At 26.8% G+C, this 14,389-nt stretch overlaps 1 pseudogene; it reads left to right on the forward strand.

Moving 5' to 3' along the window:
* Nucleotides 1-5,873: 5,873 nt before the first annotated feature.
* LOC137829265 (serine carboxypeptidase-like 35) lies at nucleotides 5,874-12,273 on the forward strand (annotated as a pseudogene).
* Nucleotides 12,274-14,389: the final 2,116 nt, after the last annotated feature.

Genomic DNA, 14,389 nt, shown 5'->3' on the forward strand with positions numbered 1-14,389 from the left:
TAGTTATTATAGAGTTAATAATTACTTAAAATAAAGCATAATAACTTAGTTTTTTTTAATTATATAGTTAATATATTCTTTATTTATAATAATTTTATAAAATTCAATATAATGATATTGTTAAGTGAAAAAAATAAGGCTAATAAAACATATATAAAAATATCTCTATAATAGGAAGAATACTCACATTTAAATATTTTTTAATTATATATTTACACAAATTTTTCTTAATTTGTACATATATCTTAATCTAATTATATGTACATTCATTACTTGTATTGGTTTGGGTTTATTATTATAGCACAAATTAAATCAAACAAATTGCACATTCTAATTGTTTTTTACAACAATACTTTGACCAAATAATTCAAATTTTGGCACAACTAGTACGTAGAACTTGTAGAACTTTTACGAAGGTTTATGATTTTGAAAAGTTAGGTCAATATACCCTTAATATTGAATCACCTCATCCTTAAGCAAGTCAATGTTTTTCCTCTTCAAGAATATAAAAATGTAATTAATTATTTGTAATTTACTTGTTATTCTTTTTATTTAAAACTCAAAATATTTTTATTTTTATTTAAAATAGAGTAATTAAAATTTAAATATAAAAATATAATCAAAATTATAAAAAAATAATAATTATGAAATAACATAATTAATCATATTATATATATAATAAATTATAAATATAAATAAATAACAATAAATATATTTTTTAATAATAAAGAAATAAATTATATAATAATTATATTAATTATAAAAAAAATAAAGATAAAGATAATAATGTTATTTAATATAAAAATAATTTATTATTAAATATGTATAATTATAAATATGTAAATATTTTTTTTATCAAATTTACATTATTTTGTATTTTTTCTAAATTAGTTCTAATATATTACCAAAAATTTATTTAAATTTATAAAAAAAAAAATCATATTTTATTATTTAAATATTTCTAAGGATATGGGTAAATTTGTAAATTTACACTTTACACATTTTAAAAAAATTAAAAATTCTCTTATAACTATCATATCATTCACAAAATTCAATAAACTTTCTTCACAAATTCACTCTAACATACCTTAATCCAAACAATCTCTCATTCTTTACACTCTCCTCTCAAATCACTACAAATTTTCTCCCCAATCCAAACACACTTACACGTTTGTGTTTTCTCTTCAGCGATTTCCATACTGCATTATCATTTAAATAAAAATAGTTTAGTTATTAACCTTATCCGGTTCAATATATTAATAACATAATTATAATATTATATAAATTAGTTATTACAGAGTTAATAATTACTTAAAATAAAGCATACTAAATTAGTTTTTTTTAATTATATAGTTAATATATTCTTTGTTTATAATAATTTTATAAAATTCAATATAATGATTTTTAAGTGAAAAAAATAAGACTAATAAAACATATATAAAAATATCTCTATAATAAAAAGAATACCACATTTAAATATTTTTTAATTATATATTTACACAAATTTTTCTTAATTTGTAAATATATCTTAATCTAATTATATGTACCTTCATTACTTGTATTGGTTGGGTTCATTATTATACTTGCACAAGTTAAATTTCAGATTCTCAGCAATTGTTTGATAGCAATTGTTTAACCAAATACTTCAAATTTTGGGAAATTACAATTAATACTCATTATGGTGGAACTTTGATAAAGTTGTTATAGACCCTACAGGTTCATATTTTTTATGAAAAGTTAAAATATTTCAAAGTTGTTAATTATAATAATTAAAATCTTTAAATCTCATCTAGAAGAAGAGATGTAAAAAAGAAAAATATGCGTTAATGATAATAATATAAGGAGGTTTTGAAATTTTGTAATACAACTATACAATTTAAAAATATAAAATATATTAAGTAATGAAGTTGTCTTAGTAAATATTTTTTAGGGAAATTTTTGTATTTGGTATGAGTAATATTTCATTTTTTATATTATCAATACAATAAATATAAGTTTTTGTGATAAAAATTCAATAATAAACATGAAATTATCACTTAATATTTGTGATTGTTATTTTTACTTATCATAAATATTATTTATAATAGTGATAAAACTAAAAAAATATCATAATAATTATATTTAAAAATTAAGAAGATATATCATAAATAATTACTAAAAAAAATATAATAAAATTACTTTTTTATAATAAGAATATAATTAATATAAAAATTTGTTAATTATTTATAACTTAACAGTTATTTATTATCTATGAAAAATTATTAATTATTAGTTTGTTAAAATATGTTATAATTTTTATATATATTTAATAAAAAAACTTATAAGTACGTATATATATTTATAGTAGTGGTAAAAGATATTAAATTTATGTTATTTTAGATTTAAATTTGTGATTTTTTATAAGTTAATATTATTTTTATTTTACAATAATGTAATTAAAAGTGACAAGTATAAAAATTTGTTATTATTTTTTAATTTGTCATAAAAAATTAAAAAAAAAATTGTTCTACTTTTAATTTGAACTCATGACCTTTAATTAGAACTTTATCATTTCCCTATACCACTTAGTAGTGACCTCTATATGAAAATGACTAGAGATGAAAATAAAAACAAAGAAATATAATAATTCTGTTTCGATAATATTGCTACTTTGTCTAATTTCGACAACCGTGACGAATTAAGAGAGAAGAATATGATCCAAAAAATGAGTGTCACTGAATGAATGAGAAGAAAATTTTGTTCATTCAAAAAAATTCGATAAAACATGTCTCTTTAATGTTAGGTAATTTTTTTACTGTTTTTAATTTTTTTATATTAATATTTTTTATATTAATATTTTTTATTTTATTATTATGAATATTGTGTTATTTCCTATTTTTTTAAATATTTGGTATATATGGAAAGACTGTTTTCAATTGAAAGATGTGCGATTTTTTATTTTTTATTTTTACATATTTCAGTTATTTTTTATTTTTTAAATATTTATTAAATAATTAATTATTCTTATAATTAATTAAAAATTATTTTTTAAAATTAATATACAGTCATTTTGTAAAAACAGTTATCAATTTTAAATTTTAAATATGAAATAGTTTGTGAAACGTGAAAAGTGACAATTAAACGTGGAACATGAAACAATTTATTAACCATACAACGGTTTATTAACTAACATAACTACATATTAATTAAATGACATAAAAATAAATAAATAAAAAGAACTAACATAACTACATATTAACTAAATGACATTAAACTAAATAAACAATCATCACCAATCACTAAAAAAAAGCTCTTAATAATTTTAATATTATTATTATTTCTAATTTTATTTATTTATTGTTGTATAATTTTAATTTATTATTATATAAATTTATTATTAATATTATTATTTTAATTTTGTTATTAAATTAAATTTATTAATATCTTATTATTATTATAATTATGTTATGTTAGAAAGTAACATAATTATTTTATCCAAGGCAATAATAGGCAAAAAAATCAAGCAATTATACCACATTCATAATCGATCATATAATTTTAATTTGAGAATAAAGTCAATTTTAAAAATTCAAAAACAGAATGCTTACGGTCAAAGCAAAACAAAAAATGAGATAATTACTTTACTAATTTTTTGTTTTTTACTCACTTGCTAAAATTAAAAGATGAGTTCTAGATTTCTTTATTAAAGATGTTTTTTTTGTGTGAAGAACTCTCATATTTATTATTATTTTTATTTTATTATTTATATTAAATGAGATGACGTCGTTCCATCATACAAATGTTTAAAATTTATTTAGGCATAATGTCGAAACGGGTGTCAAATAGCAAAAACAATGGATCAATAGAAAGGTCACACAATTGTTAAAGAAAATGAAAGTTGGTGGTGTATAAATAAAATGGGGAGTGGCAAGTAGAAAATTCAATATTCGGCCAGCCTAACTAGCTCAGGACTTGAATAGGTTGTGGAGATGTTATAAAGTGGGAGACGAATAACAAAACTTTTGGGCTAGGCGGAGACGCACATGCTTTTAACGGTTGGTAGTGCGGTTATAAATCTCTATAAACTTTATCTGGTGCATTTTAGAAAAGGCAATTGCTTCCTGCACCCGATCAATTATGGCCAGCACCCGACATTTTTAAAAATCCTACTATGCCTTTGTTTTCTTCACTTTTGAAAACATTGAATGGTGAGGTGCAGACTAACTTCATTGCAGAAGAAGTGTTTTTAGTGTGGTTGTGGTCGGACATTATGCAACCACTTTGGTAGCCTACACAGTCCAAAATCCAAAAACATTATCCCCTGGTGTTCCTTAAAACTATACACTGCATTGGCACTATTGGTCAGTTCCTTATGCTTCTATATTCTTCAGATCACTCCAAACTTTATACAACCCCTTTGTTTTTGTTCAAACTGATGCGGTCCCAGATATCGTCGTCTGAAAGTCTGGACTTTGTATTACGGATGTAGGGCATCCGGAACTATTGTATTCACTACGGACAAAACCATTCGTAGGTTTCCATTTGTCCCAACTTTCGGACAAAACCATTCGCAGGTCAAACAATGTATTTTGGATAAAAATATCCGTAGTTCAAACCATCAATTCCAGATAAATATATCCAGTATACAAAGTTGAATTCCGGATAAATATATCTGGTAGGCACACATGAGTTCTGGATGAATATATCCGAAGACATACATGAATTCCGAATAAATTGATCTGCAACACTTACCTTGTCTTCTCCGACGATGCTTCTTTCACCGACGTTCGCTCCTGGGTTTCGCTGCTTCAGAGGTCCTGCTCTGCCTCGGTGGTGCTCCCTCGACGGTGCTGCCTGCAACGGTGGCTGTGACGGACGAAGATGAGTGCTGCGTCGTAAGGTTCACTGCAGAAATGAAGAAGAGAAAAACATTGGGTTGGGTGCAGATCTCTCACTAACCAAATGTTAATTAAGGGCAGTTTAGTCTTTTCCTGTTTACAATTGGGTGCCAATCACAAATGATCGGGTGCAGGGAGAATCAGCCTTCAGAAAAAAGAGAATATCTGTTAACACTTGAAAAAAAGACAAAATATTTATCTAACTCAACAAAATATTTACCTAACTAAAAACACATTTACCTAACAAAAATATATGTAATTTTTGGGAGAACTATAACAAAATACGAATAAAATTAATGGAGAATAAAAAGACAATTATAGAAGAAAATGTTATTGAGAAACAAAAATTTTAAAATTGATGAAGAAGAATCTAGACAAGAACAACCATTACACATGACCCTCATTTCTCTGACTAAGCTTCCAAATTTAAACAGACAACCATTAGGCCTACTTGGAAAACAACAAAGCCTATAAACATCCCTATTCTCTAATTATTTCAATTGTTATTATATGCGTCCTTCTTTCCTTCATCAATCAATATCTATGCCTATATATAATTTGTAAGAATATTACGTGGCACCTCACGATTATTTATTTTATTAATTGATCAATTACCATATTTATTCTATTATATTATTGGTAATTACTTGATGGACGTAATTAATCTTACCATAAATAATTAGGGTTTCCCCTTATGTGCATTATAATTAGAGATTACCAGACCACTAAAGAGACACCCTCATATTCTAACATCACACGGCCGAAACTCATTCCCTAAAGGGATTTTCGAGCCTCTCATCTCTTTGTCTCTCTACTCACATAATTTCATTTTAAGCGATACACCCTAAAGGGGAACCCGATCAAGATCATGTCTTCGTCCCTCAGCCATACGATCACGGGTCTACCAGATATTATTTAATCATTATTCACGTTTCATTATATGATTAAGGAATCCTAATTCAACATAATCTTCATCCCATCTCCAAACAAAATTTCTCTCTTCCAATGACTAACCTTTTTTTTCTATTCCTCCTGAGCATTATTGTGGGAGTTGCTGGAACCGAATATTTCATCCGGCAACCTGAAAATGATAGAGTGAAAAATTTACCAGGACAACCGCCAGTTAGTTTTACACACTACTTTGGATATATTAAATTAGGATTAGAGGAGGAGAAATCATTATTTTACTGGTTTTTTTGAAGCTCAATATGCTTCATGGAATAAACCTCTCGTACTGTGGCTCAATGGAGGTATGCATGGATCATAGTGTTACTCACTTCCCTTTTTGTCATTTTAATTCATTTTCAATATAATTTTTATACTTAAGTTCACTCTAATTCTCACACTCTTTTTCTCTCATCACTGTTTTTATTCATAACCGCATTCTCATACCCCTTAAAGTTTGAGATGAGAATTTTAATTTCATAATTCTATTTAGACCTTATTTTGCTTATGTTTTTGCTCTTGGAACCGTGAGAAATAAAAATTAAGAAGGGACAAAAATGTGAAAAAGACTAGTGGTTTGTGAATCCATGGTGAAAGATAAAAAAAATTAAAAATATTATTTAAATTATGATACGATATTTTGTAGTGCTTCTCTCATTAATACAATATAAGTTTGTAATGCTTAAATGTTAAAATTAAATCTTTGCTTGGCAACTCTGACATGTCCATTTAGAATTTCCGGAAGAAAAAACATGCACTGCTATAACTTCTACTATGTTCCTGCTAGGTTTAGCTTAAAAATGCATATATTTAGCAAAATAGATTTCAAAAGATAGTTAAACTATAAGGAAATTTTTAAAAAAAATTATAAGTTTAAAATCAACAACAGTGTTTGTTAAAAAATAATAATTAAAAGTAACAATTTTTTGAACTCTTATTGATTAGAGATGACCATACTACTATAAAAAATAAAGGAGATAAGAAAAAAATAACATTCTTTTTTCATATGTTTTTCTTTTGTATTCCACCACTTTAACCTATCTTTATTGTCAACATGTGACTTATTGGCTAACTCCTCAGCATGCTTTTTTTCATTCTAACTAACATCAATTGTTTTCTTGACATATTTTTTTTATCACAACTCAACATATTTGAATGGAAAACCTTTGGTGTACTATATTAGTGTCCTCTGTCTCAAAGAAGTGTAGCCATAAACATAGTCTGAAAAAAGTATTACTTTGTCTTCTCACGCGGGTCAAAAAATAAAAAGATTCCAAGAACTTGACATGCCTCTTTTGTACTTCATTCTTAAAGAGTAAAACTATAGCTTCTATTTTATTGTATGGTAGAATTTGGTAAGCAAGCAACTAAAGAAGATGGATTAATAACAAGTGATAAATTAATTTGTTTATATATTTGTATATTGTTTATTTGGTAGGACCTGGTTGTTCCTCTGTTTATTTGGTCCATTTCTTGTAGATGACCACCAGGGTCTTAAATTTAACAATTTCTCTTGGAATCGAGGTATATAATTTTATTATTTCATTGTTAATTTTAAATATTATTTGTTTAATTACTTGTATATAATTTGGGTTATGTTGTTTTAATTTTGTAGTTGCAAATATCATATTCTTGGAATCACCTATTGGTGTGGGTTATTCTTACATCAATAATCTCAAAGACTTAAGTGAACTTAGTGATCAAGTTGTTGCTATTGATAACTATGATTTTTTGGTTGGTTGGTTTAAAATGTTTCCAAGCTACCAATCGAATGAGTTTTATATTATAGGAGAACGTTATGGAGATACCTTTTAATATTTATATTTAATTTTATTAAGATAATAAGTTTGCAATTATAAATAGTATTTAACCATAATTAAACATTATAAGAATCTCTCTTTTAAGAATTTAAGTTTGAGCGTGACATGGTATACTTTAACATTATTTAATTATTATAGGGTAATATTACATGTTGTGATGATTTTTTTATGTGTTTGAAATGACAAGACACTATGTTACACAACTGGCTGAAATTATAAACCAAAAAAATAAAAGAGGCCCTTACATAAATCTTAAGGAAATTATGGTAACATTTTCTTTCATCTTTTTGTTATATCATAACTTTTCTAAGGTTTAAACTGATTAGATAAACTAAAAATATAGAATATTTTTTGGCATTAATTTTGACACGATAGTAATAATGATTAACAATTAATTTTCAGATAGGAAATGATGTGATTAATGATGACACAGATATAAAGGACATATTTGATTATATTTTGGATCATGACATCATTTCAGAGCAAATATATGATGGAATAAGGGAGAATTGTGATTTTAGGAGAAAAAAACAAACGAGAGATTGTAGTTGGAATGTGGCAAAGTTTTTAAAAGCCTACTCTAATATTGATATATTCAATATCTATGCTCCATTATGTCTTAACGACACTGAAAAATCAATCTCAAGAAACACATGTTGTTGAACATGTTTTCTCATCCCATGTAAGTATAATGAACTAAACTCTTCATTTTTAATAATACCACTATGTTGAGAGGAAATAATATAAAAAAATAAATTATTTTGTGTTCTGTATTTTAGGAACTTTGGAGTAAGCTGCCATTATCGGGATACGATCCATGTGGAGTTATTTACGTGGAAAAGTATTTCAATAATAAGGATGTGCAGAGGAATATTCATGCCAATATCAGTAGCCAGACTTATCCTTACACCCTTTGCATGTACTTATTCTCATATATATACATATTTCACTGCTATTTAACTAATTAAATTAACTAATCCAATAATATTTTTGTGATGAAGCACTGTAATTAAAAAATGGAATGATCCAAGAAGCACAGTTTTGCCAGTTTCAGAATCTCTTAGGTGCCGGTTTACGCATTTGGATGTATAGGTATATTTACTTACATAATTAAAGTATAGTACTTGAAAAAGTTTGAGAAAATTTTGTTTTGAATGTATTTTAATTATAATATTTGTGCTTGCAGTGAAGACACTAATGGCAAAGTTCCACTGTTATCAACAAGATACGGCTTAGAAGAGCTAAAATTGAATGTAACGAAAGAGTGAAGAGCTTGGTTTGAAGGAAGACAAATAGGAGGGTGGGTGGAGGAGTATGAAGGTTGTCTTACTTTTGCCACCATTAGAGGTGTTGGCCACCAAGTTCCTATTTTTGCACCACAACAAGCTCTTTCTATCTTTTTCCATTTCCTCTCTTCTCAACCCCTTCATCTTCTCCCTTCTAATTTATCCCATCTATATGTAAACTTTATTATTTTAATTAGACAATATTTATATTTATATGATATGGTTTTAAAGAAAAATATATGAGTTTCTTATATAATATAATAATTGAACTTTTGTGAACAATAAAATAAAGAATTGACATTTTATGTTACTAAATATGTATGTCAAAGAATTAGATATAAATGAAACTATTTCATATCTGATTCAAGTTAACAAAACAAAAAATCCTAGAAAATGTCAAAGAATTTATGGTAACTAGAATTATATACTTCATAACTTCTTTTCCTTTTTATTTATGATTTAAATTATATAAATTAAAAAATGAAATGTCTTTTATAGAATTTGTTAAAGATCACTTTAGGTTAGATTGTGGATTCCTTATCGATTGTAGAGTTACAAGGAATTTTATCATACATTTTTGGGGCACTAAAAGGGAGAAGTATATTTAGAAAAAAAAATTATTGTATCAACAAATTTCTTATTTTATAGTAACAAAAATATTAAAATAAAAATATAATATTACTTATAAAAAATATTGTAAGATTAATTATTAAAATTTAAGTTTATAACACATTGAATCTTTTTATACAATAAACCAAATTTAATTCTAGGGTTTTTTTTCATCTCTTTTAATCCATGTGAGAAGACATCAATAACACTTTTAAGTTTTTGTACTGTTGGGTGTGTTTCTTTATTAATCACAATCAATCAAATACATGTGAGAAGCATCAACAACAATTTTTGGTTTTTGTTTCGGTACCTCAAGTGCTTTTTCTTATTAAATAATATCAAATATAAAAAAAAAATGATATTATGCACGTAAAAGCAAAATGGAGGGTGATCCAGCGTGGGGCAAATTGCAAACCACGTTTAACCAGTCTAGACAAGAAATATATCAATACAAGCATTTAAACGTCAACCATTCAAATCTCAATATTCATTTTATTTAAGTTCTTTTATTATCTCTTTTTTCTTAAATTAATCTTTGCTAATCATCTTTATCTTAAATTATTGTTAATTTTAATTTACATATATAAATATATCACAAATGTTTACTATAAGAATGTATTTCATTTGTTATAAAGCTATTTTTAAGGTTTTTTTAATAATAATGTGGTTTAGAAAAGTAATATTTTCCACTATTCTTATAAGAATCAAATTAAATAAATGTTTAGGTATTTTTTTATGAGAATTAAATAACAAAAATGTGTTTTTTATATTGATTGTATTTTTTTTATAGAAGAGTATTAGTTAATTGTGTTATTTTTCATAGAGGCAGATGAATTTTGTTTGGCAGTGATAGTTGCAGAAGTAGTCTCTACATAACCAATAACAATACGTGATTCATCACCAATTTTGTTTTTTTTTTCTTTTTCATTGTTATTTTTTTTATTTGATTTTATTATGTCCACCGCAAGAAAGTAAGTTTTTTTTAGGCGAAACTCACGCAAAACCGACGCAAAGTAAGTTTTTTTTTAATTCAACGCATAATAGACACATGTATAGATTTAAATAAAAAAAGTTATTTTAGTTTGCGTGGGCTATGATCGACGCAAAGCCGACACAAATCAGGCAATTGCTTCCTGCACAATATCACTGCATCTGATTCTAGCGGAAAAGACGAAACTGTCTTTAAAAAAATTTACGAAATGTGTTCCAGATTTCTTTTTCCAGAACGAAATTTTATATTATGGATTTTTTATCCGGAATGGGTTTTTCATTTTTTTTTTCCAGATTTTCATTTCTGAAACACAATAATCTTTTTTTCATATTTTTTTTTTCTGGAATGTATTATTTTCAATTCTGGATTTTTTTTATCCGAAATAGAATTTTAATTTTGTTTCCAGATTTTTATTTCCGAAACTCAATAACCACTTCCAGATTTATTTTTCCAGAATATATTATTTTCAATTTTGGATTTTTATTTCTGAAATAAAGGGCATTTTTGGAAATTAAAAAATATGTTGGGTGCAGGTTAAAAATGATTGGGTGTAGGAAGCATTTGCCCGCAAATCGTGGGCTATAGCCCACACGTAGTTAGAGTTTATTGATTTTATATTTATTTAATGTATAACATGGTAATAAATATTATAATTTTTACTTATTTATTGTATTTTGTTTTAATTTTTATAATATTATAATTATTTTTTTATTTTAATAATTTTGGTATAGGTTAGTTAAATTAAATTGATTATGTGTTTGTTTTTAAATTATTTAAAAAAATTATCTTAAACAATTTAAAAAGAATTGAAAAATGTTAACAAATAATAATTGAGATAAAGAAAAAATGTAATTAAATTTATAAATGTTATACAAAATACTTAATTTTTTTAAAAATAAATTATTTTCATTTCATTTCATTTATAATATTATAATAAGTATTTAGATAATTCAAACTAAATAATAAATATTTTTTCTTTATTTTCTATTTTTTAATTTATATCTCGTTATTTTTTAATATGTTGAATTTTGTTAGTTTTACTACTATATTAATTCGGTATTTAGTTCAAGCCACTGCCTAAATTTTTTGAGTTTTGACTAATGGATATGTCGTTTTTGAGTAAGTAAGTTTAGGGTCTCTATTTTTTATTATTACTTTATTTTATATTTTACTTTTGGAACCCTTGTTTTCATTTTTCCATACCCTCAGATCTCAAAAATGTCGGGCCCATTAGGCTGATCCATCAGTTTTTCTATATGCTAACCTTACGATTCTATCCGCACCAAATTGGCTAAAAGGCCTGGGCACATTCCTCTGGCCCAGAAGTTATGCTATTTTACACCCTTCTTTCAATAATATCACTAGAATACCTAGCCCATTCGACTAGCCCTATCACTAGAATACCTGGCCCATTCGACTAGCCCTATCATTAGAGGCAGTTTCTTTCTGCACCCCTACATTTTTCTTCCTGTACCCCTCAATTTTGTAAATTCCGAAACTGACCCCCACAATTTCGGGATCTGGGAGTGTGCTATGGATTCATCAATCCGGAAGTGAATCATGTTGAATTCTGGATGAGGGGGTGTTCTGGAAGTAAATTTTGCATAAATTATTAATTTCCAGATTGCTTAATCCAAAAGTCTAATTTTTATTACGGATTGGTGGATCCAGAATGATTTTTCTCAATAATGAATTTCTGAATCCAGAATGCATATTTGGATTATGGATTGGCGGATCCGGAATGATTTTTTCAATTATGGATGTTTTGCATTTTTTTTATTTTGGATTAACACTATCATTCATGTACTAGCGGAAGTATCAATCCGGGAGATTACCGGATGCACAATCCAAAAATTTTCATAAATTATTGATTTTTAGATTGCTGAATCTGGAAGCCTAATTTCTATTACGGATTGGTGGATCCGGAATAATTTTTTTCAATTATGGATTTCTAAATCTGGAATGCATATTTTGAATTACGAATTGGCGGATCCAGAATGGGTTTTTCAATTATGAATGTTTTGCATTTTTTTATTTTGGATTAACACTATCATTCATGTACTACCGGAAGTATCAATCCCGGAGATTACAGGATGTGCAATCCGAAAATTTACTGGAAGCGCCAATCCGAAAATTTACCGGATTTCATAATCCAGAATACAAAAAAAAATAAATGTACAATTTATATAGGGACATATTTGTCTTTGCGCAACCTTGTGGGGGTGCAGGAAGAAACTGCCATCATTAGAAGACCTGGCCCATTTGACTATCCCAATAGTCACTATTTAGAACCTTAGATTTTATATCCGCACTACCATCCCTAGAAAGCATGGGCTCTTCCGCCTAGTGCAACCATTTTGTCATTCCTCACCCGCTTTATACTATACCCACCATTTTTCTAGAAAACCTTGGTCTTTCAATTGGACAAGAATTTTTATTTGAATCCCCCGATTTTATTTATACACCAATAGCTTTCATTTCCTCTGAACAGTGTGGGCCTTTTCCATTCACCCATTTAGCATCCATTTTGGCATTATGCTAAATAAATTTTAGACACTTGTATCACCATACGTGTCATGTAATTTAATATAAAAATAAAATATAAATTATAATAAATATGAAACTTCTTCACACATAATTCTTTTTAATAGTAAGAATCACGTAATTATTTTTTTTTATATAAACGGAAATATATAAGATAAGGATAATCTTTGTTGGGTACACTTTTTTAAAATTCAATTTCTTATTGACACAAACTCAGTATTTTTCAAAAATCATCTTTTGACGTTTATAATTATTTATTTTGTGAAATGCAGAAATTTATACTGCTTATTCCAGTTACTATTTACCACCTATGAGTTTATACCTGCAGTACCAACCCTTAAAAGCATGTGCTATTTCGCCTAGCCTAGTCGTTTTGCTATTTGTCACCCCGCTATATAATGTCTCCACCACCTTTTGTAGAAAATTTTGGGCCAGTTCGACTGTAATCTGGTTGTGCATAATCTAAAAACCCGTTCTTTTACTCCCTCGATAACCCTAACCCGTAAATTCTCACCACAGTCATCTTCATGGCCAATTTTAGCAAGTGAGAAAAAAAAAACCTTATTAAAGTAATGGTTAAAACATGTTATGATGGAATAAAAAATCATTAAAAAAAAGTGACAGTGTAAGAAGATTAGTCAAAATATTGATTCATGACTACCTAAGAATAACCAAACACATTCTAACTATACACAGTATGTGGATCCCTTCTACATATCTTAAGCTTCTACTTGCACAATTTTAACTGAAAAAAAAAAAGTGTTAGAATGGATGACTTTAAACTAGAGGGGATGAATTGTTTAAAGAGAATTTTCGTAAACTTTTAAAACAAGAATGAATTTATCTCAGGAAACTATTGATAAGAAATTCAGTTTACCAAAAACAGCAAACAAAATCAACACAACCAGAAAAACAATCGGTTGTTTCACAGAAACAATCGATTGTTTATACCAGCAAAACAACAAATAAAACTGAATTTAAAGAGTTAGAGATAGAGAGATTGCACACAGATGTTTATACTGGTTCACTCCAAACCCAGAGCTACATCCAGTCTTCTCAGAAACCCTGAGGAAATCCACTAAGCAATCACACCTTAATCACTTACACAACAACCAAGAGAATGACCTTGAACACCTCAAGAAACACACTCTTCTTGGTCAACACACCTACACCAAGATTGTTGATCTTGATCCCCTCAAGAACACAAAGCCAATCTTAGCAAACACAAAAACGAAACTTGTTTCACACAATACAAGGATTACACTTGTTACAGAAGATAATCTGAAATCAATATAAGCAGAATCCTATTCCACAACT

This window comes from Phaseolus vulgaris, chromosome 7, assembly GCF_051622355.1.
Source record: "Phaseolus vulgaris cultivar YP4 chromosome 7, ASM5162235v1, whole genome shotgun sequence".
Taxonomy (NCBI): domain Eukaryota; kingdom Viridiplantae; phylum Streptophyta; class Magnoliopsida; order Fabales; family Fabaceae; genus Phaseolus; species Phaseolus vulgaris.